General features: G+C 37.1%; 1 protein-coding gene across 13 annotated transcripts in view; it reads left to right on the top strand.

Moving 5' to 3' along the window:
- Mbd5 (methyl-CpG binding domain protein 5) overlaps nucleotides 1–26,416 on the top strand; it is a 370,190-nt gene that overhangs the window by 105,232 nt on the left and 238,542 nt on the right. For 2 of the 13 annotated variants that reach the window (XM_030246630.1, XM_030246626.1), the window contains exon 3: nucleotides 19,112–19,153. The exons of 10 other annotated variants lie outside the window; for them this stretch is intronic. The gene's annotated coding sequence lies outside the window, so the exon portion shown is untranslated. Of the gene's footprint in view, nucleotides 1–9,974; nucleotides 10,028–10,588; nucleotides 10,670–19,111; nucleotides 19,154–26,416 lie in introns of all 13 variants that reach the window. One more of the 13 variants, XM_030246625.1, reaches the window with a different exon arrangement.

A 26,416-nucleotide genomic window follows, 5' to 3' on the forward strand; every position in this document is an offset into this window, starting at 1 on the left:
CTGATCTTTCCAACACTTTTATCATGAATGGGTGTTGGATCTTGTCAAATGCTTTTTCTGCATCTAACGAGATGATCATGTGGTTTTTGTCTTTGAGTTTGTTTATATAGTGGATTACATTGATGGATTTTCGTATATTAAACCATCCCTGCATCCCTGGAATAAAACCTACTTGGTCAGGATGGATGATTGCTTTAATGTGTTCTTGGATTCGGATAGCGAGAATTTTATTGAGGATTTTTGCATCGATATTCATAAGAGAAATTGGTCTGAAGTTCTCTATCTTTGTTGGATCTTTCTGTGGTTTAGGTATCAGAGTAATAGTGGCTTCATAAAATGAGTTGGGTAGAGTACTTTCTACTTCTATCTTGTGAAAAAGTTTGTGCAGAACTGGAATTAGATCTTCTTTGAAGGTCTGATAGAACTCTGCACTAAACCCGTCTGGTCCTGGGCTTTTTTTGGCTGGGAGACTATTTATAACTGCTTCTATTTCTTTAGGGGATATGGGACTGTTTAGAAGGTCAACTTGATCCTGATTCAACTTTGGTACCTGGTATCTGTCCAGAAATTTGTCCATTTCGTCCAGGTTTTCCAGTTTTGTTGAGTATAGCCTTTTGTAGAAGGATCTGATGGTGTTTTGGATTTCTTCAGGATCTGTTGTTATGTCTCCCTTTTCAGTTCTGATTTTGTTAATTAGGATTTTGTCTCTGTGCCCTCTAGTGAGTCTAGCTAAGGGTTTATCTATCTTGTTGACTTTCTCAAAGAACCAACTCCTCGTTTGGTTAATTCTTTGAATAGTTCTTCTTGTTTCCACTTGGTTGATTTCACCCCTGAGTTTGATTATTTCCTGCCGTCTACTCCTCTTGGGTGAATTTGCTTCCTTTTTTTCTAGAGCTTTTAGATGTGTTGTCAAGCTGCTAGTATGTGCTCTCTCCCGTTTCTTCTTGGAGGCACTCAGAGCTATGAGTTTCCCTCTTAGAAATGCTTTCATTGTGTCCCAAAGGTTTGGGTACGTTGTGGCTTCATTTTCATTAAACTCTAAAAAGTCTTTAATTTCTTTCTTTATTCCTTCCTTGACCAAGGTATCATTGAGAAGAGTGTTGTTCAGTTTCCACGTGAGTGTTGGCTTTCTGTTATTTTTTTTGTTATTGAAGATCAGCCTTAGTGCATGGTGATCTGATAGGATACATGGGACAATTTCAATATTTTTGAATCTGTTGAGGCCTGTTTTGTGACCTATTATGTGGTCAATTTTGGAGAAGGTACCATGAGGTGCTGAGAAGAAGGTATATCCTTTTGTTTTAGGATAAAATGTTCTGTAGATATCTGTCAGATCCATTTGTTTTATCACTTCTGTCAGTTTCAGTGTGTCCCTGTTTAGTTTCTGTTTCCATGATCTGTCCATTGGTGAAAGTGGTGTGTTGAAGTCTCCCACTATTATTGTGTGAGGTGCAATGTGTGCTTTGAGCTTTACTAAAGTTTCTTTAATGAATGTGGCTGCCCTTGTATTTGGAGCATAGATATTCAGAATTGAGAGTTCCTCTTGGAGGATTTTACCTTTGATGAGAACAAAGTGTCCCTCCTTGTCTTTTTTGATGACTTTGGGTTGGAAGTCAATCTTATCAGATATTAGGATGGCTACTCCAGCTTGTTTCTTCATACCATTTGCTTGGAAAATTGTTTTCCAGCCTTTTATTCTGAGGTAGTGTCTATCTTTTTCTCTGAGATGTGTCTCCTGTAAACAGCAAAATGTTGGGTCTTGTTTGTGTAGCCAGTTTGTTAGTCTATGTCTTTTTATTGGGGAGTTGAGACCATTGATGTTAAGAGATATTAAGGAAAAGTAATTGTTGCTTCCTGTTATTTTTGTTGTTAGAGTTGGCATTCTGTTCTTGTGGCTGTCTTCTTTTTGGTTTGTTGAGTGATTACTTTCTTGCTTGTTCTAGGGCGTGATTTCTGTCCTTGTATTGCTTCTTTTCTGTTATTATCCTTTGAAGGGCTGGATTCGTGGAGAGATAATGTGTGAATTTGGTTTTTTTTTTTTTTTTCCATTTTTTATTAGGTATTTAGCTCATTTACATTTCCAATGCTATACCAAAAGTCCCCCTTACCCACCCACCCCCACTCCCCTACCCACCCACTCCCCCCCTTTGGCCCTGGCGTTCCCCTGTACCGGGGCACACAAAGTCTGCGTGTCCAATGGGCCTCTCTTTCCAGTGATGGCCGACTAGGCCATCTTTTGATACATATGCAGCTAGAGTCAAGAGCTCAGGGGTACTGGTTAGTTCATAATGTTGTTCCACCTATAGGGTTGAAGATCCCTTTAGCTCCTTGGGTACTTTCTCTAGCTCCTCCATTGGGAGCCCTGTGATCCATCCATTAGCTGACTGTGAGCATCCACTTCTGTGTTTGCTAGGCCCCGGCATAGTCTCACAAGAGACAGCTACATCTGGGTCCTTTCGATAAAATCTTGCTAGTATATGCAATGGTGTCAGCGTTTGGATGCTGATTATGGGGTGGATCCCTGGATATGGCAGTCTCTACATGGTCCATCCTTTCATCTCAGCTCCAAACTTTGTTTCTGTAACTCCTTCCATGGGTGTTTTGTTCCCACTTCTAAGGAGGGGCATAGTGTCCACACTTCAGTCTTCATTTTTCTTGAGTTTCATGTGTTTAGGAAATTGTATCTTATATCGTGGGTATCCTAGGTTTTGGGCTAGTATCCACTTATCAGTGAGTACATATTGTGTGAGTTCCTTTGTGATTGTGTTACCTCACTCAGGATGATGCTCTCCAGGTCCATCCATTTGGCTAGGAATTTCATAAATTCATTCTTTTTAATAGCTGAGTAGTACTCCATTGTGTAGATGTACCACATTTTCTGTATCCATTCCTCTGTTGAGGGGCATCTGGGTTCTTTCCAGTTTCTGGCTATTATAAATAAGGCTGCTATGAACATAGTGGAGCATGTGTCCTTCTTACCAGTTGGGGCTTCTTCTGGATATATGCCCAGGAGAGGTATTGCTGGATCCTCCGGTAGTACTATGTCCAATTTTCTGAGGAACCGCCAGACTGATTTCCAGAGTGGTTGTACAAGCCTGCAATCCCACCAACAATGGAGGAGTGTTCCTCTTTCTCCACATCCTCGCCAGCATCTGCTGTCACCTGAATTTTTGATCTTAGCCATTCTCACTGGTGTGAGGTGGAATCTCAGGGTTGTTTTGATTTGCATTGTGTTGGGAGGAATTTCTTTTCTGGTCCAGTCTATTTGGAGTTCTGTAGGCTTCTTGTATGTTCATAGGTATCTCTTTCTTTATATTTGGGAAGTTTTCTTCAATAATTTTGTTGAAGATGTTTGCTGGTCCTTTGAGTTGAAAATCTTCATTCTCATCCACTCCTATTATCCGTAGGTTTGGTCTTCTCATTGTGTCCTGGATTTCCTGGATATTTTGAGTCAGGATCTTTTTGCATTTTCCATTTTCTTTGATTGTTGTGCCAATGTTCTCTATGGAATCTTCTGCACCTGAGATTCTCTCTTCCATCTCTTGTATTCTGTTGCTGATGCTCAAATCTATGGTTCCAGATTTCTTTCCTAGGGTTTCTATCTCCAGTGTTGCCTCACTTTGAGTTTTCTTTATTGTTTCTACTTCCCTTTTTAGGTCTAGTATGGTTTTGTTCATTTCCATCACCTGTTTGTATGTTTTTTCCTCTTTTTCTGTAAGGACTTCTACCTGTTTGATTGTGTTTTCCTGTTTTTCTTTAAGGACTTGTAACTCTTTAGCAGTGTTCTCCTGTATTTCTTTAAGTGATTTATTAAAGTCCTTCTTGATGTCCTCTACCATCATCATGAGATATGCTTTTAAATCTAGGTCTAGGTTTTCGGGTGTGTTGGGGTGCCCTGGACTGGGCGAAGTGGGAGTGCTGGGTTCTGATGATGGTGAGTGGTCTTGGTTCCTGTTAGTAGGATTCCTACGTTTACCTTTCGCCATCTGGTAATCTCTGGAGTTAGTAGTTATAGTTGACTCTGTTTAGAGATTGTTCTTCTGGTGATTCTGTTACCGTCTCTCAGCAGACCTGGGAGACAGATTCTCTCCTCTGAGTTTCAGTGCTCAGAGCACTCTCTGCTGTCAAGCTCTTTTACAGGGAAGGTGCGCAGATATCTTGTTTTTGGACTTCCTCCTGTTCAGACTAATTTCCTAGGTCCCGCGGAGTCCCGGAACCCAGATGGCGACCGCTGCTGCTGAGGCTGAGGCCGCCTCCCAAGCCAGGCGGACACCTGTCCTCTGGTTCGGACGGTGGCCGGCTGTCTGAGGCCCACCAAGGGTGCTGCCTCAGCGGCTCTGTGCTTCTGCCCGTCCCAGAAGCTGTCCGGTTCTCTGGCGCACCCTTTAACCTGTTCAGACTAATTTCCTAAGTTCTCATGGTGATACTTTTAAAAGTTCTTTTATTTTATAGGATTGTTTTATTTAATCTGGGGTTTTTTGTCTTTCCATATGAAGTCAAGTATTGTTCTTTCAATATGTTGTCTGTGATGAATTGTGTTGGAATTTTGATGAGATATCGTTAAATCTGTAGATTGCTTTTTATACGTTAGTCAGTTCCACTTTGTTACTCTTACAGATTCATAAACATGGGAGATATTTCCATATTCTGTTATCTTTTTCAGTTTCTTTCATCAAACACTTGAAGTTTTTGTCATACAAGTCTTTTGACATGAAAGACCAATTGAACTTGTGTACATAGATGCAAAAATACTCAATAAAATCAAGATCATATCAAAAAGATCATCCAAACAGACTTCATCCCAGAGATTCAGGGATAGCTTAACATATGAAAGTCTTATCAGTGTATTCCACCATATAAAGGAACCGAAAAGAAAAAAACCACACATGATCCTATCATTAGATGCTGATAAGGCCTTTGACAAAATTCAACACCCCTACATGATAAACTTCTTGGAATAAGAGATACAAGGAACATACATAAACATAATAAAGGGAATTTATGTCAACCCTGTAGTCATCACAATACTTATTGGTAGTACTTAAAAGGTAGACAAAGAAAGAGGAATATAGAAATGATGAAAGACCAGTTTATTGTTTGTCCTCCAGCTAATAGATTTTTTTTGTTTCTTATTACTTTTTTTTTTATGATATAGAGGGTTATTAGGCAGTAGTATGCATGTGTACAGTGAACTAATACTAGCAAATCAGAAACGTCAGTAGGAATGTTTTAAGAAATCAAAAACATAGCTATATGAGTCTATTAAACTAACAGTAAATATAAGTACATTTCTTAAAAGGTCACTATAATCATATTATATTGAATACATTTGATAAACTCTCAGAATTCCATTTTTAATTAGTTTATTTAATTTTTTACACTCCAGATTTTATTCCCCACCACCACCCGGTCAACCCACCGAATGCTCCACATCCCACACTTCCTCCCCACCTCCTTGTCTCCACATGGATGTCCCTACCTCCCACCCCACCTGGCCTCTAAACTCCATGGGGTCTCAAGTCTATTGAGGGTTAGGTGTATCATCTCTGATTGAACACAGACTTGACAGTCCTCTGCTGTAATTGTGCTGGGGGCCTCATATCAGCTGATGTATGTTGCCTGTTTGGTGGTCCAGTGTTTGAGAGATCTCTGGGGTTCAGATTAATTGAGACTGCTGGTCTTCCTACAGGTTCGCCTACCTCCCCAGCTTCTTTCAGCCTTTCCCTAATTCAATCATAGGGGTCACCAGCTTCTGTCCATGGGTTGGGTGCAAATATCTACATCTGACTCTTTCAGGGCTGCTTGTTGGGTCTTCCAGACTACAGTCATGCTAGGTCCATTCTTATGAACGCTCTATAGCCTGAGTAATAATCAGGCTGTGGGACCTCCACTTAAGCTGGATCCCACTTTGGGCCTGTTACTGGACGTTCTTTTCCTCAGGCTTCTCTCCATTTCCATCCTTGTAGTTCTTTCAGACTGAACAATTATGGGTCAGAGATGTGACTGTGGAATGGCAACCCCACCCCTCACTTGATGTCCTGTCTTCCTGCTGGAGGTGGGCTCTATAAGTTCCCTCTCCCTACTGTGGGGCATTTCATCTAAGGTCCCTCCAATTGAGTCCTGAGAGTCTCTCACCTCCCATTCTGGTGCATTCCGTAGGATTCCCCAACCTCCTATTTCTTAAGGATGGCTGTTTCCCTTCTTTCTGCTGCCCTTCAGGACTTCAGTCCTTTTCCCTTACCCAATGCCAGATCAGGTTCCCCTCTCTCCCCCATCTCTTCCCTCCCATGTTCCTCTCTCTCTCCTCCCCTGTGGTTTCTTTCTTCTCTTTCCCAAATGGGACTGAGGCATCCCCACTTGTGCCCTACAGCTTGTTGAGCTTTTTGAGTTCAGTGGACTGTATCTTGGGTATTGTGTACTTTATTATTATGTTTGGCAAATATCCAATTATTAGTGAGTGCATACCATGCATGTTTTTTCGGGTCTGAGTTATACCTCACTCAGGATGATATTTTCTATTTCCATCCATTTGCCTGCAAAACTCAGGATGTCCTTGTTCTTAATAGCTAAGTAGTATTCCTTTGTATAAATGAACCACACTGTCTGTATCCATTTGCCAGCCCAAGTTACTATAGTCAGCAAAACTCTCAATCAACATAGATGAAGAAACCAAAATATTCCAGGACAAAACCAAATTCAAACAGCATCTATCTACCAATCTAGCCCTACAGAGGATCCTAGAAGGAAAACTCCAACACAAGGAAGGTATCTGCACCAAAGAAAGGACAAGATATTAAGCATCTCACAACAAAGCCAAAAGCAGAGAACCACAAGCACATAAAGCCACCTACAAAAAGAAACATGTCAGGAGCCAACACTCATCTTTCTTTAGTATCCCTTAATATTAAATCATCTATTAGAAGACATAAGCTCACAGACTGGATATGCAAACAAAATCCAGAATTTGAAAGCATACAAAAAACACACTTCAATAACAAAGACAAACACTGTCTCAGAGTAAAAGGATGGAAAAAAGTATTCCAAGCAAATGGTCCCAGGAAACAAGCTGGAGTTGCCATCCTAATGACCAATAAAATAGACTTTCAACCAAAAGTTATCAGGTGTGATGAGGGAGGACAAATCATATTCATCCAGGGGAAAATCTACCAAGAGAAAGTCTCAATTCTGAACATCTATGTCCCAAATCCAAGAGCACCCACATTCGTAAAAGAAACTTTGCTAAAACTCAAAACACACATTGAAACCCACACAATAATAGTGGGAGACTTCCACACCTGACTCTCACCAATGGACAGAATGCAAGGTTTGTTCAATATATGGAAATCCGTTCATAAAATCTACTATCTAAACAAACTGAAAGAAAAAAAATCCCATGATCATCTCCTTAGATGCAGAAAAAGCAGTTGACAAAATACAACACCCCTTCATGTTAAAAGTATTGGAGAGATCAGGAAGTCAAGGCTCATACCTAAACATAGTAAAAGCAATATACAGCAAACCAACAGCCAATATCAAATTAAATGGAAACATACTTGAAGTAATGGCACTAAAGTTGGAGTCCAGTCAAGGATGTCCACTGTCCCCATATCTATTCAATATAGTAATTGAAGTGCTAGCTGGAACAATAAAACAAAAAGTCATCAAGGGGATACAAATTTGTAAAGAAATAAAGGCATCACTATTTGCAGATGATGTGATAGTATTCATAAGTGAACCCAAAAATTCTACCAGAGATGATCTTCAGCTGATAAACAACATCAGCAAAGTGGCTGGGTATAAAATTAACTCAAAAAGATCCTTTTTTCAAATGATAAACAGACTGAGAAAGAAATTAAGGAAACAAGTCCCTTCACAATAGCCATAAATAATATAAAACCAAACAAGTGAAAGACCTGTGTGACAATGACTTCAAGTCTCGGAAGGAAGGAAGGAAGGAAGGAAGGAAGGAAGGAAGGAAGGAAGGAAGGAAGGAAGGAAGGAAGGAAGATGATCTCAGAAAATGGAGAGATCTCCCAGGCTCATGGATTGGCAGAATTAATATATTAAAAATGGCCATCCAACAAAAGGCAATCTACAGACTCAATGAAATCCCCATCAACATGCCAACACAATTATTCCAAGACATGGAAAGAACAATTCTCAAATTCATCTGGAAAAACAAAAAACCCAGAATAGCGAAAACAATTCTTTTTTTTTCAATTTTTTATTAGATATTTTCTTCATTTACATTTTAAATGCTATCCCGAAAGTCCCCCATACACTCCCCCCCCCACTCCCCTACCCACCCACTCCCATTTCTTGGCTCTGCTGTTCCCCTGTACTGAGGCATATAAAGTTTGCATGACCAAGTGGCCTTTTTTCCCAATGATGGCCGACTAGGCCATTTTCTAATACATATGCAGCTAGAGACACAAGCTCCGGGGTGTACTGGTTAGTTCGTATTGTTGTTCCACCTATAGGGTTGCTGACCCCTTCAGCTCCTTGGGTAATTTTCTTAGATCCTCCATTGGGGATCCATCCCATGATCAGCCACCAAACACAGACACTATTGCATATGCCAGCAAGATTTTGCTGACAGGACCCTGGTATAGCTAGCTGTCTCATGTGAGGCTAGGCCAGTGCCTGGCAAATACATAAGTGGATGCTCACATCTATTGGATGGAACACAGGGCAAAAACAATTCTGTAATGAAAGAATGGCTGGGGAAATCACCATCCCTTTCCTCAAGCTTTAAAATAGAACAATAAAATAGAGTGATAAAAACTGCATGGTATTGGTACAGAGACAGACATGTTGATCAGTGGAATAGAACTGAAGATCCAGAAATAAAACCAACTACATATGGACATTTGATCTTTGACAGAGACACCAAAAATATACAATGGAAAAAAAATCACAGAATTCCAATTTTTATAAGAATGAATTTTCATTTTTAAAGGAAATCTACATTGGTCTATATCCCTTAGAATATACAAATAGTCTAAGCATTTAAAAGAGTAACCTTAAATATTAAATAATAAGTTGATACATTTTCTGGGAAAGAATATGTTGCTTCAATTTTCTAATGCATTTTTGGTTACAAATGGTTTTTGGTAGGGGATGCATTGCTTTTCATCTGCTTGTCACTGAAGACTACTGCACTCAATGCCCACATAAATACTTTTAATGTATGACCTTTGATTCATCTTTACCATACAGAATTTAGAAGCCAAACTTGAGCTTTAATTTTGACCATATGATCTCTTCAGATGAAATGAGATATAGAAGTTAAATGAGAATAATTATGCTATGTGGCTAAAAATAAATGTGATAATTTGTTGAGTATAATGTCTGGCACATGAAAATATTCAAATATTCAAAACTGTTACTAGTGGATTTAGCAAGAGAAATTTTTTTTTTGCAATTAATAGTGTTTCTATTGTGTCTACTTGAAGGCTTTATTTTTCTAGAGCTTAAAACTTTATTCAAAAATTGTGACTGTAATAAAATGTGCATAGATTATCTATAAATTTCATCTGTTACATTTATCACTTATTAAAAAAGAAATTCTTTAAACCTTCAATAGAGATTAATTTTCAGTGAACTATATCCATATGGCAATTTTAAAATTTAAAAATCATCTTTTTAAATGTTGAATAGGCATAAAATCAAGTTATGTTCCTTAAACAGTAATACTCATAATTTTTTTCATTTGTGTAACATAAAAATAGCTAACTGCTTTGCTTACAGAAATGTTTGGAATATGACTAAGCATGAAATACTTGTTAAGAAAATCTTTGAGATACTTGATACATGAATAAAGGTGATATTTCAGTGGTAATTATAGTGTATGTTAGCTCCCTGAAGGTAGGGCATTCAATTTATTAATTAATTAAGCATGCATTAATTTTTAGTATTTGCAAGTTTATTTATTACTCATTTTTGTCTATTTAATTTGAAATTATGTCTTTTAGAACAACACTTTGAGCTGTTAGCTGTTACTACTGTGTAGTTACTTTCATTACAGGTATGTTACTTGCAAAACAGTGTAGAGCACTGATGCAGTACTTAATTTATATGTTATGAATTCATAGTTTATGCTTGCTAGCCAAAGAAATTGTGGGGTTTATATTTAACGATATGGTTTTTACTAGAAAAATGTGGATTCTTATAATACTGTACTAGAATGCCACTTTTTAAAGTTTATAATTCATATCTCAGGATATCTTATATAGTAGGATTATTATAACAAATTTAAAGAAGCAGCTTGAATAATTAAATTATTTTATAGCCTATTCAAAGAGGATATTAGAATAATCATTCTGTATTTTTCTTACGGCTATTATTTCTCACTTATTATTTCAAGTGAATTAGCCATATATTTTATAATCATAATAGGGTACAAGTTAAACTATACCAAGTAAATCATTTTCAGTCAAATATTGACATGTTATGTGTATGGATAGACTTTCTCTGACATGTCTCTGCCCTCACTTTGTTTGTTTTTTCATTTTTTAAATAGTTTTTTTTTTCTTGGCAAATATAGACCTGGCCCGTTCCATTAATTGTGGATATGTACTCCTTCTAGGTGTGTGACTGACAGGTGCTTCCCTGGCTGAGCATTCCCCTCAGCCGACAAGACTTTCTACAAGCTGGTGTTTACAATAAAGTAATGCTTAAGGAATTACTTTTTGATCAGAAAAATCTCCATATTCAAAAGTATCCTGTTTTTTTAATGCCTTGTTAATACAGAAATCTGTTGCTCTTTGTTCTGATATTCATTGCCTAATACATATTTCTCCATAATTCTGTGGGAAACAGTGCCTTTCTTAGCCTATGCTAAACGTATAATATGATTAATTATGTAGATTGATCTATACAAAAGTATATAAATGAATTCATGTTCAGTCATTAGGCTTATGTAATAGTTTATATGTTTGACCACTCCGGTGAGTTTAGACTTTTTTAGTTCCACATTAGAGTAATTAATTGTTTACCTTTTTTTTTTAATCTTCTGAAGGAAATACTCAAATGCTATTTTAAATTTTGCAAAATATAAAAGTTCATGTCATGATTTCTCATAATCTTTCCTTGTGCTATAGTTATCTGTATCGGTGCTATTTAGAATTTGAATTTTAAAGTGTTTTCCTTTCCAAAGTACTTTAATCCTAATGCATTTTCATGTAAGTGGGATGTAAAAACATGTTTAACATATTGGGAAAACCCATGAAAATGTCTCAAATAATTTGCACTTTATTAAAGATAATGCATTTTAAAATAGACACATTTAAAAGTATAATTTAATTTAATTATAGAATAATTTTGGGTTGTTCAGTTTTTAGTTGACAAATAATTATGTATACCATGTTTTGATTTGTGTATACATTGTAGAATGATTAAATCTAGACAATTAGCATATCTTCAGCTCACTAATGTTTTTATAGTGAGGATATTTAAAATTGGTTAGCATTTTAAATGCATATGAAAAACAGTGTTAATGACGGTCACTATGCAGAGCACTGAAATGTGAACTTCCAGTATAACCAGAACTGTGAACTCTATAATCAGCATTATTTTTCTTATTCCTCTTGTTCCTGAGCTTCCACTTGGTTTTTCATAACCACCTTTCCACTATTTCCGAAATTCTATGTGAATGAGATCAAACTTTGTGATTTCTTGCTTCTTGTAATATCTTCAGGATCGATTCATTATATCAAATGGGTAAAATTTTTTCCATTATAAGAACATGTAATATTCCATTCTATATATGTAGCACATTTTTCTATATCTATCATTCATTGGTGGACACTGAGATTTTTTTAAAAATCTTGCCTGTGTATATAATGCTGAATTGTACATGAGGTTACCAATCTTTCCTCAACCTAACTGCTTTCAGCTCTTTACCCACTATCTTAGCTTACCCAGAGTGCTAGGTGATATTGTGAATCTATCTTTAAGTTGTTTTCAAGCATCTTTCATCATTACTTTCCTTATTATTTTACAGAATATATCTTGCTGCATTCCCACCATCAGTATATATTTGCCCCATTTCCTCCACATTTTTGTCAACTTCTCTTGTAATTGTTATTTTGAAAATAACCTTGATGGAGCAATTTTATCACTTTGATTGTCATAGTTCACATCAACATCAGGTATTTTTTGTTTAATTTTCTAATTGGAGCATCAGTTATCAAAGTGTGTAGCTTATTTTATGAATCTTCATCCTTATTACATGTTTAGACGTCAACAGACAGATATGAAAAGGGACTGTCTACTAATTTGGTTTTTGTTTCTATGATTAAACACAGAACAAAGAACAAGATGGGGAAGGAAAGAGGTTCTCTTACTTACAGAGCCTGATCATAGATGGCCACAATAGAAGTCCAGGCAGGAACAAGAACAAGAGAGGTTCCCTACTGGTTCGATCCCATGCCTTGCTCAGCCTTCTGTCCTATACAACCCAAGACCAGTTCCCCCAGGCAACTCTCAGACTGAGCCTCTCTTGTAAACAGTTAAGGAAAATAAGTATGCCCCTCAGACCCCTAGAGGCAATCTTAGAGATCCAGTCCCTCAATTTTCCTTCTTCCCAGAAACTCCAGTTTATGTCAAGTTGACAGTACTAACAAGCTTATAGGAAAAAATTAAAAGCTTTACTCATGAGTTGGAATTTCACATCTCTTAGTGAAAGTCTTTGGAGCCTGTGTGTGTAAGACTACACCATGGATATAGTGTCATGAATGTTGGATGTGTGTTGAGTTGCAACTTGGTAGATCACATAAGGTCCTTTTCTGTTTTGTAGGAACAATTCTGCCCCACCTAGAATCTAAAGGAAGAACATGAATTTTGAAGTAGGGAAAATAACACTTTTTTTAAAGATTTATTTGTTTATTTTATGCATATGAGTACACTACCATTGCTCTCTTCAGACACACCAGAAGAGGACATCAGACCCCATTACAGATGGTTGTGAGCCACCATGTGGTTGCTGGGATTTCAACTCAGGACCTTTGGAAGAGCAGTTGGTGCTCTTAACCACTGAGCCATCTCTCCAGCCCAGAAAATAACTTTTAATAACCATCTTGATGGACATAGGATGATATTCCCTTTTGGTTTCGTTTGTATTCTCTTGGTAATTAACAGATTTTTATTATTTTAATTATGTGTTTGCCATTTCCACTTGTCTTTTGAAAAATGTATATTTAGATAATTTACTTACTTTTAATATATTCTTTTTCTTGAGTTATATTAGTACATATATTTTGGAGACTAGCTTGTTCTTCACCTGTATGGTGGGAGAACTACTTCCTCCTAGTCTAGGTCATTTGTTTCTTTTGTCACAGTCTTAGTTCATACAGTCCCTCCCTTCTGGCAGTTCCTCTTTTGTTCCTTGTGGTTTTAGGGTCCTAAGAAATAATTTTCTAAAACAATGTTGTAGACTATGTAGTGTTGTTATTGCAGGTTTTATGCTTAGGACTCTTACCCAATTGTAGTTAATTTTTATACATAGTAAAGATAATTTTAAGAGATGTTATGCAGTTTTAATCTCTGCATAACCATCCAAAGCCATTTATTGAAAGTACATTTTCCTCCACTCTACATATTTGACATCTTTGTTGCTTGAGTACTTCTTGGATTTCCTACTGTTATTAGTCAATCTTCTCTTTTTGTGACCTCTTTTTCTTATAACTTTATATTTTGCAATGAAGGGGTGTCATGCTTCCATTGTAAGTATTTAGCCCCATATTTCTTATTTGATTTTGGTTTTGTCTGGATCTATACAGTGTTTAGTACTGCCTTTTCTAGACATGCGAAAGAAAATGATAATGTTTACAATGATAAATTGAATTGTGTATCACATTAGTTCTGTAGACATTCACATGATTAGTCCCTGATGATGTATGTTGCTCCATTTGTTTCTGATGATGTATGTAGCTCCATTTGTTTCTTCTTTTCTCTCATCAGTGTTATATTTTAGTCAAGGTACAGATGTTTCATATCACTGTTAGAATTATCCCTAAGCCCTTCAGTTTTATACCAAATTAGCCAGGTTACAACAGGCCTTCACTGTTTCCAAGCCATAATTACACAAACAATTGCCACCCATTGAACCCCATATTTTAACGGTATTTGAGAAATGTAAACTGTGGACACAGAAAATATATTGATCCATAATTTTGAAACAGTTGTTGCTGATTAAATTTGATGAATGAAGAAAGAAACAAAAGGTCAAGAACTATTGTAAAATTAATGCTAGATAAAAAAAAACAAAACAAAAACAAAACTGGTAAAAGTGGTTGACTCTTAGGAACTCGTTATAATTTTTATTTTCATTACTGTTGATTATGCTCAATATACTCTGTTTGGAAATTCTTCTTTTAGGTTTATTCATTTTATTTTATGTGAACTGTTTTGCCCGAGTATTAGTACTTGTACTACATGTGTGCCTGGTACTGGCAGAGACCTTGAAATTTAACTTACAGATGGATGTGAGCTATTTTGTAGGTACTAGGACTGAACCTGGGGCATCTGCATGAACAATGACCTTAGCCTCCCAGCCACCTCTCCAATCCTGCAAATTATTCTTGATTTTAATAATTTAAGTGTTGTTAGTCAATCTAGCTGAAGAATTTCTATATACTAATTATGGGTCATTTCCCCCTTGTATTTCACTTTTTTAAACCTGAATTTGACCTCTTATTTTTTCTTTTACTCTTTTGTAATGTCTGGTTTAGATTTTATTCAATTAGTTTTAAAATCTTTTTTAACAAAATATTCCAGTTTCTCTCAAGATACTTAATTTGACCTTGGGGTTATTTGTGAATATTGTTAAATTTTCTCATGTGTGAATGTCCCTATTCACTTGAAGAAGAATGGTATTTTAGTTAGTTTTCGGTTGCTGTGATAAACACTGACAAGAAGCAGTTTCGGTCTTACACTTTACAGTCAATCTTGTAGGAAGCCAAGGCAGGAACTGAAGAAGAAACAATGAAAGAATGTTTTTTACTAGCTTACTTCCCTTGGCTCATTTTTCCTGGCTTGCTCAGCTACTTTTCTTATACAGCGCTGGCCCATCTGCCTAGGGATGATATTGACACAGTGGACTGGACTCTTTCTACGTCAATTAGCAATCATAAGAGGTCCTGCAGTCATGCCCACAGGCCAGTCTGATGGACGCATTTGAAGCTCCCTCTTCGACAAGTGTGTTGACAAGTGAAGTTAATTATAACAAATGGTTTTACGCACTTGTTGGTCAGAGTATACTATATATGTACTATGCCTAATTGGTTTATTGTGTTGCTCCTGTCTTCTGTTTATCTGTTGGTTTTCTGCTTAGTTATATCATTCATTATTGAAAGGTTAGCTAAGTCTCCAATCATTGCTTATGTGTCTTTTTTTCTCCTCAGTTCTGTGATTTCTGGGACTTTTTTTGTCAGGGTTTATTTGTGTCTGATAGCTTTGTCTTCCTGACACTTTCACTACTAAAGATATCTTTTTCTTGATTATAAATCCTTGCAGTGTAATTGCATCTTGTCCAGCTCTCTGGATTGCTTCTCTGTCTTTGACTGGAGAGTATATTTGTATCTGGGTGTGGTGCAGCATGATTTTACTCCCACACTTAGGAGGCAGAAGCAGGTGGATCTCCATTCATCTGAGGAGAGTATGTGTTTCTATGTGTGTACTAGTGTATTGTAAACCTATATTACTTTTTTGTTCTTTGTGTGAGTCATATACTGCTTCAGAGTTCCTGTAGCCCACTTATGACTTGAATTTACTTTGTAGCTGAGGATGCCCATAAATTCTTGATGATCCTGACAGGAATTAGAGGTTTGGCCTAGCCTGAAATGGCCTAACCCTCTGTATCTCTTTTAAACTTGCAAGGATATTTTATTTGATATTAAGTAAGTTATGCAACCTTATTTTTTGGTTTAAGATAAATATGCTTTGTATTTTTTTAATTTTTGATATTTGATATCCTTGTACTACATACATATATGCACATATATATTGTTGATAGTGTGTACTTGCGTCAGGTCTATTTTACATTCTGCCAATCTCATTCTTATGATAAAAACTGTTAATCACTGGTGTTTGGGTAGGAATTAGATCTACCATGTTGATATTTGCTTTCTGTATTTGTCTTTCCATCTCTAGTACTCTGCCACTGCCAGCTGTTTCTTGTTCTGTTGTTATTTCTAACTGGCATTTGAGGGTATTTATCTAACCTCAGAGGAAAAAAAATGAAAGAAAATGTATATACAATATGATATCTTTTCATTGTTTAAAGAAAGCCTAAATGTGGAATTTTCAAGAGTAATTGCAGTAGGTAAAAGCAAAGAATCCATGAAAACCTTAAAAAATCACCATTTCTGAAGCTGGCTATATCAGTAAATACCAATTTCTAAAACTGACTATATCAGTAAATACCAATTTGGCTTTACTTTTAGATGGAGGGAAAGAAAGTAAATCTTTCATATAGTCTGATTCTTAGACAAAGAAATGGAGATATTCTTTGTCATTCCAAGTTTATCCCATATATATTTGTGACAAGCGTATCTCTGTAGCTCTAGCTGACTTAGAACTCATTTTGTAGACCAGACTGGCCTCAAACTCAGAGTCCCACTTGCCTCTGCTTTCCAAATGCTAGGATTAAAGGTGTATGCCACTATGCCCAGAAATCCTTTATAATATATTTGATGACTTTTTAAAGATAAATTGTAAGTCTCTAATAAAAGATAATATTATAAAATATTTGTGGTAATAGTATATTGTTTTGTGAAGTAAAGCTAACATATGTGCATTGCATAATGGAGTGTATGTATGCATGGGGTTAAAATGCTGAGATGCTATCACTAAAACCAAAACTGACAAACCGCTGAGTCAGTGAGTAAAGTGTTGTACAGCATGGAACTTTCACTGGCTTGTAAAAGCCAGGTATGTTCATATGCAACTGTAACAGAAGTTTGGGTGGGCAGAAGCAGCATTTGTGGAGTCTGGCTTCACAGTGCAGTCTAACGAAAGCTAGGTATGGGATTCAGTAAAAGACCCTGACTCACATAAGTGCTTAGATAAGTGAATATGTAGAAACAATCAAGAAAAGAAATCTAACATCAGCCTTGGGCGTCCACATGAGCATGCATGCATCCTCACGTGCCCGTACATATGCATTCACATGTACATATAAAAGTACTAATATTCCCTATTTAAAAGTAGCTGTGCATTCTGGCATTTATTAGTTCTATTCTTTAAGTAAGTCTACAGACTTAAAAGATTTCTGTCATGAAAACACCTGAAATAACATAGGTTATTGTTGGACTGTAGATTATTATCTTTTTAAGAAATAGTTTTTACAAGAATTGTTCAACTGCATACAAACATGTAAGGCATCAAAGATCATTTTTATTTTCAGTTCTTCCCGTCTAGTAAGGTGGACGATATGCAACAAAACGAATTTGTTCTAAAAAACAGACATTTACATTTCATTTACATTTCAAATGCTATCTTGAAAGTCCCCTATACCCTCCCCGTCTCCCCGCCCTGCTCCCCTACCCACCCACTCCCACTTCTTGGCCCTCGTGTTCCCCTGTTCTGGGGCAAATAAAGTTGGCAAGACCAAGGGGCCTCTCTTCCCAATGATGGCCAACTAGGACATCTTCTGCTACATATGCAGGTAGAGACACGAGCTCTGGGGGTACTGGTTAATAATAATAATAGTGTCTGTGTTTGGTGGCTGATTATGGGATGGATCCCCAGCTGGGGCAGTCTCTGAATAGTCCATCATTTGGTCTCAGCTCCAAAATTTGTCTCTGTAACTCCTTCCATGAGTATTTTGTTCCCTATTCTAAGGAGGAATGGAGTATCCATGCATTGGTCTTCCTTCTTCTTGATTTTATTGTGTTTTGCAAATTGTATCTTGGGTATTCTATGTTTCTGAGCTACTATCCACTTATCAGTGAGTACATATCATGTGAGTTCTTTTGTGATTGGGTTACCTCACTCAGAATGATATCCTCCAGATCCATCCATTTGCCTAAGAATTTCATGAATTCATTGTTTTTAATAGCTGAGGAGTACTCCATGTGTCACTCTCCTAGGGTGTGAACTTTACTTTGGACAAGTATTTTTTAACATTCTCTTTTAATTCCTTTATTGTTTTGCTGTGTGTGTGTATGTGTGTGTTTGTGTGTACATGTGCATGTTTATAGTTGCAAGTGTGGAGACCCAATGAATGACAGTGTTCTTCCTCAGTGACCTCACCTCCAATTTTCTGACCAGTCTCTGAATGCACCAGAACTCAGATTGGCTAGTCTAGCTGCCAAGTCTTCTTGTCTCTGCCTTTCCAGTTCTGAGATTGCAAGCAGGCTCTGTCACATTTAGTATTTAAGGTGGGTGCTGGGAATCCAAATTGAGGTCCTGGTGCTTACACAGCAAGCTCTTTCCTGATTGAGCCGTTTCCCAAGCCCTCAATCATTGTTTCTATTGCTGTATTTTAATGTTATTTTCTTGCTGCTTTCCTTTGTAATTCTAATTAATATCATAACCTAAAACAACTTAACATAGATTAGCACTACATAATTAAAATTCCAAAACTTTGATTTTGTATATTTCCATTCAGTCTCTATCTAGTTTATACTAATGTTTTTTGGATTATGTTTCTACATGTAAACCTTGTCAAACAATTTTAAATTATGCCTTTATGTTTTAAAACAGATTGATGGGAAAATGCAAACAAAAATGTTTGTGTTATGTATTTGTGTGTTATGGGGTGTGTATATTTATGACTGAATTATATGTTTTGTTAATATATATTGTATGAATATGTTTTCATAGAAATCTTTATACTAGTGACCTTTTTTGGTATTCTTTATTCTTCTAGGTGGATTAAAATTTCTGTCTAGTATTTTTCTCTTTGTTCTCAAGGACTCTTTATTATTTTTGCCAGATTATTGATGAAATAGTCTTTGAAGGTTTGGTGTAGGTATGGATTTTTGTGTTTAAAGATCTTAATTTCTTTATCTGTGATAAGTTGCATTCTAGAAGTAAATTCTTCTTTAATATGTTTTCTTTTTTCAGTGCTTAAAATCTATTTTCTCTTTTTCTTTTCTTTTTGCAGTTCTGGGTTGGATCCTGTAATATTTAAATCTTAGGAAAAAAGGTACAGTTGCTTTGAAAAGTGCTCTAGAAGGATTGTTTGAACAGTGGTAGTATTCAGTGAGCTGAAATGAAGAGTAATGTGGAGATAAGTGAGCTATCAGGTCAAATATAACAAGAGTTCTGAGTAATGAGTATTTGAGAGCTGTCTTCACTAGAACTGGTGTATCAGCTGCTGCTAGCATACAGGTTTACTGAGCTGCCACAGTAATGGGAGTGATAGCAGGTTACTCCAGAACTAGGGAAGAAGTGGAGGAGTGCCTTAGTATTTTCTTAGTCATTTCTTTTTCCCTCTGTTGGTTTGTTCCTGTGTTATTTTGAGATGTAGATACTGTAATTTAATAAATACTCTTTGGATTCTTTCAAACCTTTAATTCTCCAAGTTCTGAAAAGGTTGAATTTGACAATATGCTGCTATTAATATTACTGTGTTCGTGCTACCAGTACATAAATATGATTGTTTTAAATAAACTCAAATCCTCCAAACATTTTAAAAATATATCATGAATAAAGTTTCTACCATAAGTACCTACTCCTTTGATTTCAACCAGTATTTTAACTAGTCTTAGCGATTATTACATATTTATAACTCTGAAGAGTGCTAGGTACTCATCACTGTTTTGTAAGTGATAATGGCTTGGTAGTTAGTTAGGCTTGGAGACTAATGCATATTGACAAAGAGCTTTCAGATTTAGTTAGTTGGTGGGTTTTTGGTACATTTTGCTTTCTACAGTTTTCAAATTGAAATATATTTATATCATTTCTCTCCTTCCTCTCTCCAGCTCTTCTCACATCCCACCCTCGCTCACTTCCAAATTCACAATGGCTTTTTCTTTGATTGTTAATGTTACATATATACACATGCACAAATATGTAACATCTACTGAGTTTGATCAGTGGTACTTATCTGTACATTATTTCAAGGCAGACCACTTGATAACCCACTAGGACCTCATCCCTGAGGAAGACTAATTCTCCCACTCTGACCATTTCTTATTTACCCATGGTCTCTGTCTACTGTGGAGTCCCGTGGGATTCCTTCCTTACATGGCAGCATGTCCTTGATGCTGCCCTCTATCAGCTCTTCTTTAAGCAGCCATGTGGTGGGGGTATTTTGGCTGAGGCTCCCCTACCATTTCTAGGAGTCACAATCTCATAGAAGACTTCTGGTCCTGTGTCTCTTAAAGTCTTTTCCTCATACCAATATAAGTACCCTCTTTCATTACTTCATTCACTCATCAATAATTAAACCAATGTTTGCTGAATACCTGCAGAATTCTAGGCTGATCATAGTAATGAATTAAATTAAATATGTCCATTTTAAGTAATTTATGTTTCTAATGAAAGAAACTGAGCAAATAAATTATATTATGTGTCTAATGTTGATCAGTTTTATGAAGGAAAATGAATCAGTAAAGATTGCCAAGGAATTAAATAGGTTTTAGTTCTAAATAAGGCACCTATTAAATAACCAACCATCAGAAAAATCGATAGAGTGAGTCATATAAATTTCTAGGCAAGATGTATCCAAGATGTGCAGGCTATGAACTAGGAACGTGCTTTACTTTTTGCAGAATGTGGTAGCCATTGTACTGGACCTGTGTGGAAGGGGTGAGGTGGAGAGCAATAGAACAACTCAGGGCTCAGTTAGCCAGCAGAAAATAGGATTTGGTTGGTTCTATAGCCCTGTTTGTTTTTTCAAATTGTGAATTTTCCTTCAGTGTTTTATTTCTATCAATCTCTTCTCATCTTTTACTCCTCTAACAGTAAGTCACCACATCTAACTCTTATATTTCATGTCTTCCTATTCTCTTCATGTTCAATAATTTTTATTGATCTGCTGCCAGTGTCTCAGCCTATATCTAGTATTTGTTTAAGAGTCTTCTGTGTATCAAGTATTGTGCTGCACATTGTAGATATATTAGCCATCAAACTAGAAGTGAGCATAGCTGTTGCGGGAATCTCCCTGGAATGAGCACCCTGACTCCAGTGGGATGTATTCACTGGTGAACCAAAGCCAGGGGACTTTCTTTAAGACTTTGTTTTCCAGTCCAATTTGCATCCTCATTTTGTATACTCTAAAACCACAAGGTGAGGTGAGCAAAAAAATGGGTAGGATTTATAGAGCACCTGTGGCAGGTAGCTTGGAGGCTTTTCGTTTTCAGAGGCATATGTTACAATCAACAGGTTTAACCTTTTGTAGTCAAGTTGCTAAGGGCAGTGACCTATTCTAGTTCAGCTATCTCTTCAGGCCATTCTGTTGTAAGTAGCAAAGTGAAATCTTGTTTGACAATAAGCAGTACAAACCTGCTTAAGTAAACCACTAAAGGAATCGATAAATCAGATTCTAATAATTGATCTTTTCTTACTTATTCTACTTCATTATCCTCTGAAAATTAAAAACAACCAGGGTGAGGAAGGTGGGTGATATAAGTAAGATGTGCCAGAGGAATAAGCATTTCAGGAACAAGCAGTGTCGGTTCACATGAGCAGCAGGTACCTCCATCTATGAGTGTGAGTGCAAGCTCTCCAGAGGAAAGTTTACTTTCAAAGAAAATGTAAGTTGGGGGATATACTTTAAAGAGACAAGAACTGGTGATCAAACAAATGGTCCAATTGTTCAAATGCTAAAATAACAGCAACCAAACCAATGGAAGGACAGAAATGGAGGCATTTGATGTTTCAAGGACAGAAGTGAGAGTGACTCACATGGGGCTGGATGAGGGCTTGGTGGAGGTTTGCATGGAATTTTCAGGCCCTAGTAAAGGATCTGGTGATCCATTGGTTACTAGTCAGCCATCGTAGATCATTGACAAGATGACTTAAGGATCAGAGTAGATTTCCACCAGTGCCTGCTATGATGTTGCTCAGAGATAGAGAGCTTGCCAATTATGCCGCTATCCTAACTCCATCTGCAGCACTGGTGATGAAGAGGCACCACTTCCTATTGACTTTAGCTTAAATGCAGAGCAGCACATAAAGAGAGTTAATGTAGGATTTGCCTCTGCATCATTAAATTATTAGTCCCCACTTTATCCTTAAGTTCTGTACCCAATGGTACAGGACTGCCTGTAATTGTATCCCAGAAAAGGACTGCAAGTTTCAGGCCATACTAATTTTTCAGAACGTTCTTCAGCCCTTGCCTGCCACATGAACCCATATTTATCCTTCAGAATTGATGTCTGAAGTGCTCTTCTGTAAAAGTCCTGTGTTAAGATTTAAATAGCGCAAGCTTGACTTGCTTGTCTGTGCCTACTCCTGCGTGACCTTTTCATTTCAGTTGCTGTATAAGTCAGTTATTTAACTTCCCTGATAGTGTGAACTCTCTCATAACTTTTGCAGGATTTTTGTTTTTAGTCTGTACATGTATCTCCTAGCATAGCGTCTGTGCCTTAGCTTCATTAAATAAATAGTGAATCTGATTCATATGAAAGAAGGCTTGATTAAATTTAACTAATAAGTTTCATGGCCAAGATCTAAATCAAGGCAGTGTGAGCTGGCACTGGCTTTAATAACTTTCTTAACATGGTACTTTGGCAACCACTACCAAACAACCAGAATTGGATTGCTAACCTCAAAAGGAAATCTGTCTGCTATTTTAAATTTGTCTTGTTCTTAAAGCATGTTAACCCATTGCTTCTCTGCATACTAGCTGGGAGAAAGGATTCCAGACACATAGACTCAGCTACAAATATGGAAATATGTAGTGAAGATGGTCCCAATGAGTATGGTGTGCTGTGTAAGATAGTTCTGTAAGTGTACATTGATACTACTTTGCATATCATGATAACATGATTGGAGATAAGTCAACTGGTGAAGCTTTCTATAGTAATAATGGCATCTGTACAGGCACTAAGAAACAATAACTGTTGAATAGGCTCATTCCCACAAGTGTACTGGGTATCTTTGAAATGAATCAGAAGTTAATGAAATACTTTTATAGAAAATTTTATTTCAGTATGAATTTTATTGTAAGCATCTTTCTTTATTGTAAGTATTGTTTCTTGAATCTTAGTATACTAAAGTTCTATTTTTTCATAGTTTTCTAAGACTTGCTTATAAATAATTTACTTCTCTATTACCTTAGTTGAGATGTCAGTTTATTTTTACCTGTATTTTGTTAGTAACTTATGGTTTTCTATTTGATATTTTCTTTATTAGATATTTTCTTCATTTATATTACAAATGCTATCCCTAAAGTCCTCTATACCCTCTCCCCACCCTGCTCCCCAACCACTCACTCCCACTTCCTAGCCCTGGCATTCCCCTGTACTGGGGCATATGGTCTTCGGAAGACAAAGGGCCTCTCCTCCCAATGATGGCTGACTAGACCAACTTCTGCAACATATGCAGCAAATGACATGAGTTCTGGGGATACTGGTTTGTTCATATTCTTGTTTCTCCTTTAGGGTTGCAGACCCCTTCAGCTCCTTGGGTACTTTCTCTAGCTCCTCCACTGGGGACCCTGTGTTCCATCCAATAGATGACTGTGAGCATCCACTTCTGTATTTGCCAGGCACTGGCATAGTCTCACAAGAGACAGCTATATCAGGGTCCTGTCAGCAAAATCTTGTTGGCATATGCAATAGTCTCTGCATTTGGTGGCTGATTATGGGATGGATCCCCAGGTGGGGCAGTCTCTTCAATAAATGGTGCTGGCTCAACTGGCCGTTATCATGTAGAAGAATCCAAATGGATCCATTCTTATCGCCTTATACAAAGCTCAACTCTAAGTGGATCAAAGAACTCCACATAAAACCAGAGACACTAAAACCTGGAGAGGAGAAAGTGGGGAAAAGCCAGGAAGATATTGGCATAGGGGGAAAATTCCTGAACAGAACAGCAGTGGCTTGTGCTGTAAGATCAAGAATCGATAAATGAGAACCTCATAAAATTGTAAAGCTTCTGTAAGGGAAAAGACACCATCAATAAGACAAAATGCCACCAACAGATTGGGAAAGGATCTTTACCAATCCTAAATCTGATTAGGGACTAATATCCAATATATACAAAGAACTCAAGAAGACAGACTCCAGAAAATCAAATAACCCCATTAAAAATGGAGTGCAGAGTTAAACAAAGAATTCTCTAGTGAGGAATACCGAATGGTTAAGAAGCACCTGAAAAAATGTTCAACATTCTTAATCATCAAGAAAAGGCAAATCAAACCAACCTTGAGATTCCACATCACACCAGTCAGAATGGCTAAGATCAAAAATTCAGGTGACAGCAGATGCTGATGAGCATGTGCATAAAGAGGAACACGCCTCCATTGTTGGTCAGATTGCAAGCTGGTACAACCACTCTGGAAATCAGTCTAGTGCTTCCTCAGAAAACTAGACATAGTACTACCAGAAGATCCAGCAATACCTCTCCTGGACATATACCCAGAAGATGTTCCAACTTGTAATAAGGAAATATGCTTCACTATGTTCATAGCAGCCTTACTTATAATAACCAGAAGCTGGAAAGAACTCATATGTCCCTCAACACACTAATGGATACAGAAAATGTGGTACATTTACACAATGGAGTACTACTCAACTATTAAAAACAATAAATTTATGAAATTCTTAGGCAAATGCGTGGCTCTGGAGGATATCATCCTGAGTGAGGTAACACAGTTACAAAAGAACTCACATGATACGCACTCACTGATAAGTGGATATTAGCCCAGAAACTTAGAACACCCAAGATACAATTTGCAAGACACATGAAACTCAAGAAGAAGAAAAACCAAAGTGTGGATACTTCGTTCCTCCTCAGAATGGGGAACAAAATACCCTTTGGGGGAGTTACAGAGACAAAGTTTGGAGGTGAGATGGAAGGAAGGACCATCCAGAGACTTCACCACCCAGGAATCCATCCCATAATCAGCCACCAAACTCAGACACTGTTCTATATGCCAACAAGATTTTGCGGACAGGACCCCTAATATGGCTGTCTCTTGTGAGACTATGCCAGTGCCTGGCAAATACAGAAGTGGATGCTCACTGCCATCTATTGGATGGAACACTGGGCTCCCAGTGGAGGAGATGACCATGTGGCTTTTGTCTTTGAGTTTGTTTATACAGTGGATTACATTGATGGCTTTCCATATATTAAACCATCCCTGTATCCCTGGGATGAAGCCTACTTGATCATGATGGATGATCGTTTTGATATGTTCTTGGATTCAGTTTGTGAGAATTTTATTGAATATTTTTCCATCGATATTCATGAGGGAAATTGGTTCTTTCTTTGTTGGGTCTTTATGTAGTTTACATATCAGAGTAATTGTGCCTTCATAGAATGAATTGGGTAAAGCACCTTCTGTTTCTATCTTGTGGAATACTTTGAGGAGAATTGGAATTAGGTCTTCTTTGAAGGTCTGATAGAGCTCTTCACTAAACCCATCTGGTCCTGGGCTTTTTTGGTTGGGAGACTATTAATGACCGCTTCTATTTCTTTAGGGGAAATGGGACTATTTAGATCATTAATCTTATCCTGATTTAACTTTGGTACCTGGTATCTGTCTAGGAAATTGTCCACTTCATCAAGGTTTTCCAGTTTTGTTGAGTATAGCCTTTTGTAGTAGGATCTGATGATGTTTTGGATTTTCTCAGGTTCTGTTATGTATTCATTTCATTTCTGGTTTTGTTAATTAGGATACTGTCCCTGTGCCCTCTAGTTAGTCTGGCTAAGGGTTTATCTATCTTGTCAATTTTTCTCAAAGAACCAGATCCTGGTTGGTTGATTTTTTTGAATAGTTGTTTTTGTTTCCACTTGGTTGATTTCAGCCCTAAGTTTGATAATTTCCTGCCATCTATTACTCTTGGGTGAATTTGCCTCCTTTTGTTCTAGAGCTTTTAGGTGTGCTGTCAAGCTGCTAGTGTGTGCTCTGTCTAGTTTCTTTTTGGTGGCACTCAGAGCTATGAGTTTACCTCTTAAGAATGCTTTCATTGTGTCCCATAAGTTTGGGTATATTGTACCTTCATTATCATTAAACTCTAAAAAGTCTTTAATCTCTTTATTTTTTCCTTAACCAAGTTATCATTGAGTAGAGTGTTGTTCAGCTTCCACATGAATGTTGGCTTTCTATTATTTATGTTGTTATTGAAGATTAGCCTTAGTCCGTGGTGATCTGATAGGATACATGGGATAATTTCAATATTGTTGTATCTTTTGAGGCCTGTTTTATGACTAATTATATGGTCAGTTTTGGAGAAGGTACCATGAGGTGTTGAGAAGAAGGTATATCCTTTTATTTTAGGATAAAATGTTCTGT

The sequence above is a fragment of the Mus musculus genome, chromosome 2, assembly GCF_000001635.26.
Source record: "Mus musculus strain C57BL/6J chromosome 2, GRCm38.p6 C57BL/6J".
Taxonomy (NCBI): Eukaryota; Metazoa; Chordata; class Mammalia; order Rodentia; family Muridae; genus Mus; species Mus musculus.